Raw genomic sequence first — 7170 nt, forward strand, 5'->3', positions numbered from 1 at the left:
TCACTTCTCCATATCATGAGATTTTCTTCTTTCCAGTTGTATCTGTAGAGTCAACACTGTGAAGTCCATTCCTTATTTTAACACAGTAGCCTGATTTTATTACTAAAACTTTAAAATAATGCAGAAAAAGTGGTTTGATGTGCTTCTTTTTTTTCTGTTTTTTTCTTTTCTTCACCCTTAACTAAAAAGTATATGTGATAGTGTTGTGAAATATCCTTTGATCTACTGAAGGGTAAGCATATTTTATTATAAAATTTTTGCTTGTGCTTTGCTTTGCAAAGAGTGGGAAGAAGCAATAAGAATAGAACAATTAGGATCTTAGATTTGCAATTAATGTAAGGAACAAAAAAAGTATCACCGGATCATGAATTATTTTTGTATTCATATGTTTATTCCAAGCACTGTTTTGGTGGACGTAGTTTAGGCAACAGGTAATTCTTAGATATGATTAATTCCATGTGGATCAAACCGTAATATCCTTTTGAGGATGATTCACTTCAATTTGCTGCTTCATTACTTTTAGGAGGCAGCAAATGACAGCAAGTACTATATATGCTCTTCCACATTCTCTCCAATTTCCCTCCCAAGTTGAAAACCATTTAAAAACAGTTAAAGATAAAGTTTAGTCAGTTAGCTAGTTATAGAATTCTCTTAGAGTAGCATTAGCATTAATTAATGTTTATGGATAGCTTTGAAAGTCACAAATGCTATGGAAATGCTGACTATTAATTTAATAAAGGCACAGGCCATGAAAGCCGAAATTTAAAAGCAGTTGCGCACTGCTGAAATGTTTTAATATTTAAATAAGCCAAAAAGCAGAAAGACTCTAACATGTCATGTTTATAAATCAGGAAGGAAAGAAGCTTGAGGAAGAGCAATTTTTAAAATGGTTTGAAGGAGAGTATTAAGGATGAAGTAAACAAGAATTATTGTGATGTTAGAGATGGAGAGCTACACTCTAAAATGATTGAAATCGTGATTGTGGGAAACACAACCATAAATGTAGAAATCCTTGTACTAGAAATTAGCAGTTATTGGGGCAGTTTGACTTGAAAGAGGAAGAAATAAGAAAAAAAGAAATAAGTTAAAGGGATAAAAATGAAGAAAAAGAGTAAGGAAAAGGATGTCTCTTAACTAAGTCTTAAAAAAATAATAAATCTTCTGCACTGAAACTCAGTAGAAAGTGTGATTTTATCAACAAGGAACGCCCAAATTGAAACCAATATTCTGGTTCTGTTCTGCATTAAGTTGTCTCCACATACATTTCCTATTATTGATTTGTGTATGGACATGAGTGAGCTAGCTGATTTTATTATCCTTCCTGCCCTTGGTTATATTGACCTCTTGCATTCAACATATTGTCTCCTGAGATAGGGCTTCCCTTTTCACACATTTCCTTGTCACTGTTACTGTCAGTCCCTTGCTCATCGATTTGCTCGAGCAGACACCAGTAACGTCTCCATTGTGAGACTTGTTACTGTTTTTGGTATATCGAGTACACCACAGGTAGCTTGCCAGGCTCTGCCATGTGGGTAAGGTACTCTCAGTAGCTTGCCGGGCTATCCAAGAGGGGCGGAGGAATAGAACCCTGGTCGGCCAGGTGCAAGGCAAATGCCGTGCCAGCTGTGCTATCGCTCCAGCCCATGTATGTTATTTAATTTCTCCATCAAGACTGTCTTAAAAATTTAATGTTTCCAGTGACCCAGTACTGGAGCTATCATCCCAGGATACCTGCTCTTCTAGTGGTTGATACCTATATTTTCTTCCCATAAAGATTCTGAGCAAGTAGATTTCCATGACTTTGAAGGTTGTAAAACCACTGAACTTGTTCCTTAGATAGAACTTTTAGTACTACTTGGATGCACTTCAATGAGGACTAGAAGCACAGATTAAATGGTTTCTATAACAGCTTATGATAATACAGAAAGAGAAAAGATAAATCATCTTCCTAAATTCATCCTTCCTCATATCACTTGTATCACTTGTGGTCCCGTTGATCTTCAATTTGCTCTAGCGGGCACCAGTAACATCTCCATTTGTCCCTGTCTCGAGCCAGTGTAGCCCAATGATACCTGCTCGCTCCAGGAACAGAAAAAAACTCAAATCGTTCACTCAAAGATTTGACGAAGAAATCTGACTGTCTAGTTTGAGGGCAGCCACGAGGTCTTCTGATGTCCCGTGGAGTCCAGTCTGTAACAGCTCTAGTCCAACGGTCATCTATGAATCGCATTACATAACCGGCCCATCTGATTTTTGATGCCTTGGCAAACGAGACAGCATCCCTTATTCTTGACCGTCGATGGAGGTCAGAACTCTGGATTCCTTCTCTCACCTGAGTGAGACATGATATTCCAGCATAGCTCTTTCGATTCCTCTTTGGGATGCCCTAATAGCATTCTCATCCTGCTTGCATAGGGCCCAGGTCTCAGAGGCATACATTAGTGCAGGAAGAACGGTGGAATTGAAAAGATGTGTCCGAAGTCAGAGGTTTTTCATTCTCCTAACCACCTCTTCGATGCTCTTGAAGGCATTCCATGCTGCTCTCTTCCTCCTGCGCAGTTCTGGCACCAAGTCATTCCTCATGTTGATTTCTCGACCCAGGTACACATAGCTGCTGCATTTGAAGATGTTTGTTCCATTGAGAGCAAATGGAGCTTCAGGGACCAGTTCGTTTTTCATGAACATCATCTTGTTGAGATTCCGCTGTGATCCGACCTTTCCACACTTGTGGTCGAAGTTGGCCAGCATTTGTGCTGCTTGGCTAATGTTTGGCGTTATAAGAAGTGGTGTAATTGCCGACCGTCTATCTTCACTCCCATTCCTTCCCATTCCAGTTGTCGCATGATGTTCTCAAGGGCAGCACTGATGAGTTTCAGTGAAATGGTATCACCTTGCCGCACCCCTCTCTTTACATCAATGATCACTTCCTTGTAGAATGGTGAGATCCTGGTGGTGAATCTACAATACAGCTCGTGGAGGATTTTGAATACTGAGTTTGAACGTCCTGTTTGACCAAGGCTTCGATGACCGCCTCAGTCTCAACAGAATCGAAGGCCTTCTTTAAGTCAATGAATGTTAGACAGAGCGGCATCTTGAACTCTCACGAAACTTCAATGAGTTTGGTCACTGTGTGGATATGGTCTATCATGAATAGAATAGGCAGAACACTAGACAAAGGACAACCATGCGAGCAAGCCAGGTTCCAAAGAGGATTTAGCACGATAGACCAGAGTGAACAACTTGTAGACAACAGACAACAGGCAGATTGGGTGATAGTTGCCAATGTTGTGGATATCTCCCTTCTTGTACAACAGAACGGTCCTACTGGTTTTCCACTGGGATGGAATCTTGCATTCCGACAGGTAACGTGTGAAGGGTCGGGCCAGTGTATTGATGAGTATTGGTGGCAGATTCTTCAGCTGTTCAGGTCTGACCTTGTCCGGACCAGGTGCTGTTTGTGTCTTTACCAGTGAAATGGCATGTCAGATTTCAGAAGGGAGAACGTTGAAAACGACATATCCATCCTGCGGAATTTGGTATGTGGGCAGGCAGGTGGACATGGCTGTCAAAGAGATCTGAATAGAAGTCGTGAATAATTTTCTCCATTGCCTTTCTTGAGGATGTGATAGATCCATTGGGACGTCAGAGGGCAGTCATCTTGGTCTTGTAGTTGGTGAAGGACAGTTGACCATTGCTAATACTTTTCCCGGCTTATGCTGCACTGGCCAACACTGCTGTTCTTCTCTCTTTGAGGTCTTCCTTTATCGCAACTCTGCACATCTTTGTGAGCTCGGATGTTAGCTTGTGGTTGCCTGAGCTAAACCACGTTGATGAATGGTCTCGAGAGTTTCCGAAGATAGACGTCTGTGACTTTCTCACTGTCGGCATTCTTCACACAGACATGGAGGTGCTGAACCAGTCAATCGTATTCCTTGTCCATGTCAAGCACAGCATCTCCCCACGTTGCTGCAATAGTGCCAAAGAGCTCCCAGTTGGTGGTCATTCTGGGAGTTGTCTTCTTAGACTTAAATTTTGCAGACTTTTCTCCCCGCTCTGTGAAGTAGAATTTCGCACGGAGATGGTGGTCCGATCCCGTTTGGAATTTTGGGACAACAGCGACATCGGTAAGGCAAAACCTTCAGTTGAATATGATGTGGTCAATTTCATTGTGGAGCTGTCCACCGGGAGACTCCCATGTCCAGCGTTTAGATTCGGCCTTCTGGAACAGTGAATTACCATGGATGGTCTTGGTCAACATGATGAATTCAGATAGTCTCTCACTCTGATCGTTCCATTCTAGGCCATGTGTCCCAATGTGGAGTTCTTCGGGCGACCTTCTCGGACCTATCTGGCATTAAAATCACCAACAATAATCTTGTAGAAGGTGTGGTCTTCTTTATAGAACTTCTCCATTTTTATGTAGAACCTCTCAATTTCTTCTTCGTCATAGTTGGAAGTTGGTGCATAGACAATGAAAATATAAACTGCAGGCAGTGAGCCACATCTATTCAAGCGTAATCGTCCAATTTGGGTTGTTAAGGGCTTCAAATGAATTGATGCTCATAGCCAAGTTCGTGTTGACAAGGACACCAATGCCACCAACGCCTCTGTTGTCGCATGTTCCGAGGAACAATTCTTCTCCAGTGTCGAAAGTGGTGTGATGTGATTGATATCTCCTCGTTTCGGTCAGACCAATGATGTCATACTTGATCTTCTGTGCTTGCACCATCAGGTCCTTAATGGATGCTTCTGATGCCAGTGACCGTGCACTGAAAGTACAGACAATCATCTTAGTCTTTCTTCATTTTGGCAGTCTAGTTCGTCACCAAGATTTTTTCAGCCTCTCTTTGCTCATCTTTCTTAACGCTGCCATATAGGGGGCTCTTTCGGTGACAGGTGAATGAGGCCAATTGTTGTTACTGTTGTTGGCATATCGAATACGCAACGAGTAGCTTGCTGGGCTCTGCTGTGCGGGCTCAATACTCTCGGTAGCTTACCGGGCTCTCTGAGAGGGACGGAGGCTTTTAGGGTGGCCTCCAGTAGACCTTTGAGGTGTTACCATGGTTCACACTAAATTTGAACCCTACCAAATATGGTATGGGAATAATAGGTATTAAGAGTTTTATGGTGTGTCTCGAGGCCTCGAGTTCCAGAGAGCAACCTGGAGGGTGGCGGTGTCTGAGTAGTGGATGTAGTGGGGGTCGGCCAGTAAGGTATTTATCTTGGGTAGGGTGGGCATCTGGGTTGGACCCCTCCCTCAGATGTGGGGGATTGGAGGAGGCAGACAGAGGATCTTGTTTCCAGGTTTCGTTGAACCTAGAGCTAAGGTCGCAAAGTTCTGCTTACCTGGCTTTGCGGGGCTTCACTCGTGCGTGAGGAAGTATATGACTTCCTCATATACTTAAGTCTTTCCAGTATTTTGCTTGAAGGACAATCTTCTATTGCAGAAATACTTATATCATAGACTACTTATATTTTCATGATAGAAAAATGTATATTTAAGTGTTTTATATATATAAAATATCCACATTCTATAGTAACATTTAATTACTATATAATGGATTATTGTGTATTGAATGTTTTATATGTAATATTTACATTATATTGATGATACACAAAAATTAGTAATAAATTATTTACATGTTGTGGGCACACTATAACCTTCCATTAAATTTAGAACTATATTTTTACTTTTCTTCTAAGACATCCTTTTAAGTAATGCTATAACATACATCTCTGGGGAATTATTGAGAGCATTTATTAAGTAAAACAGGGAATTTTTTTTTTTTGCTTTTTGGGTCACACCTGGCTATGCACAGGGGTTATTCCTGGCTCTACACTCAGGAATTACTCCTGGCGGTGCTCAGGGGACCATATGGGATGCTGGGAATCGAACTCGGGTCGGCCGCGTGCAAGGCAAATGCAACAGGGGATATTTTTAAGTAATTCAAATTGGAAGGAAAGCTCAGGTTTGATCCCAACACTGCAGGTGACTTTTATTAAAATCTAATACATACCAATATAGAAATTTCAAAATGTCTACCATTCCCACTATGTTAATTTAGAGTAACTTCTACATTGTGATAGAGAAAAGACCTGGATTCAAACTATTCCTTTAAGTGGGCTATCTTTTATAGCTGAGGACAAATAATGAGAATTAAAACCACATATACAGTTGTGATAATCAAATGTGTTAATACATACAAAGTATTTCACTCTGTGCCTGGCACGCTAGTGGTAATAGTGATTTGTTTTGTTTAATAAATAATAAATATGGACTTTCTGAAAGGTAGTAAGATTTAGGCGATAAGGTGAAAGAGTTAGACATTTTTTAAGTAATAACTTATGAGAACAAGACAGTAAATCTATAGTTCTTTTCAGTCTTCTAGTTATTTTAAATGAATTTATTCTGGAATGAATTACTTCTTGGAATCCAAATAGTTATATATTTAGCAAATATTATTTAAATTAGCACTCACAAAAGGGGGACCAAAGAGAAAGTACAAGGGCAATGTACTTGACTTGTATGAAAACAGCCCATGTTTGATGCCCAGTACTCCATAAAGATCCAGGTGTGATTACTGAGGGAAGAGCAAGGAATAAACCCTAAGCACTGGTGGGTGTGGACCCAAAGCAAGACACACCAAGAAAACCTAATAGTACCCAAACCTTGAATAGTACTAGAAATGTGAGATCAGAAACAAATTTTCTTTATTCTTTAAAAATGTTTTCTTTATCTAGTCCATGTGAGAACTAAATCTGTTCTCTTTTCTTTTTTATAAACATATTAATTTTTATTTCAACTTATTCTTAAGAAAATATTACTTGATCACTGGGAAAATTCAGATACCTAAATTATCCAAGTTGCTCTTTTTGTAAACACTTAGACTCAAATTTTAAAATAGCCTTTTAAAGGCCACACTATCATTACATTGAAATGCATAAAATTGTCAATATTTAATAATTCTTAGTCCACGATAATGGTAATTTTCATGTGATTCAGCCTAGTAATTACTTCTCACCAAATGAGACATGACAAGTAGACATTCTCTACGTATTAAATTCATTTTATATCATCAGGAAAATATATTTTAAATGGCCAAGAATATAAGCTTCCTCCAGACCAATTCTTAGGAATACTTGTGTCACATAAATTAGAAGTCATTAAGA

General features: G+C 39.8%; 1 pseudogene; it reads right to left on the reverse strand.

Moving 5' to 3' along the window:
* Positions 1-1978: 1978 nt before the first annotated feature.
* Positions 1979-4413, reverse strand: LOC129403698 (uncharacterized; annotated as a pseudogene).
* Positions 4414-7170: the final 2757 nt, after the last annotated feature.

This window comes from Sorex araneus, chromosome 3, assembly GCF_027595985.1.
Source record: "Sorex araneus isolate mSorAra2 chromosome 3, mSorAra2.pri, whole genome shotgun sequence".
NCBI classification, from domain to species: domain Eukaryota; kingdom Metazoa; phylum Chordata; class Mammalia; order Eulipotyphla; family Soricidae; genus Sorex; species Sorex araneus.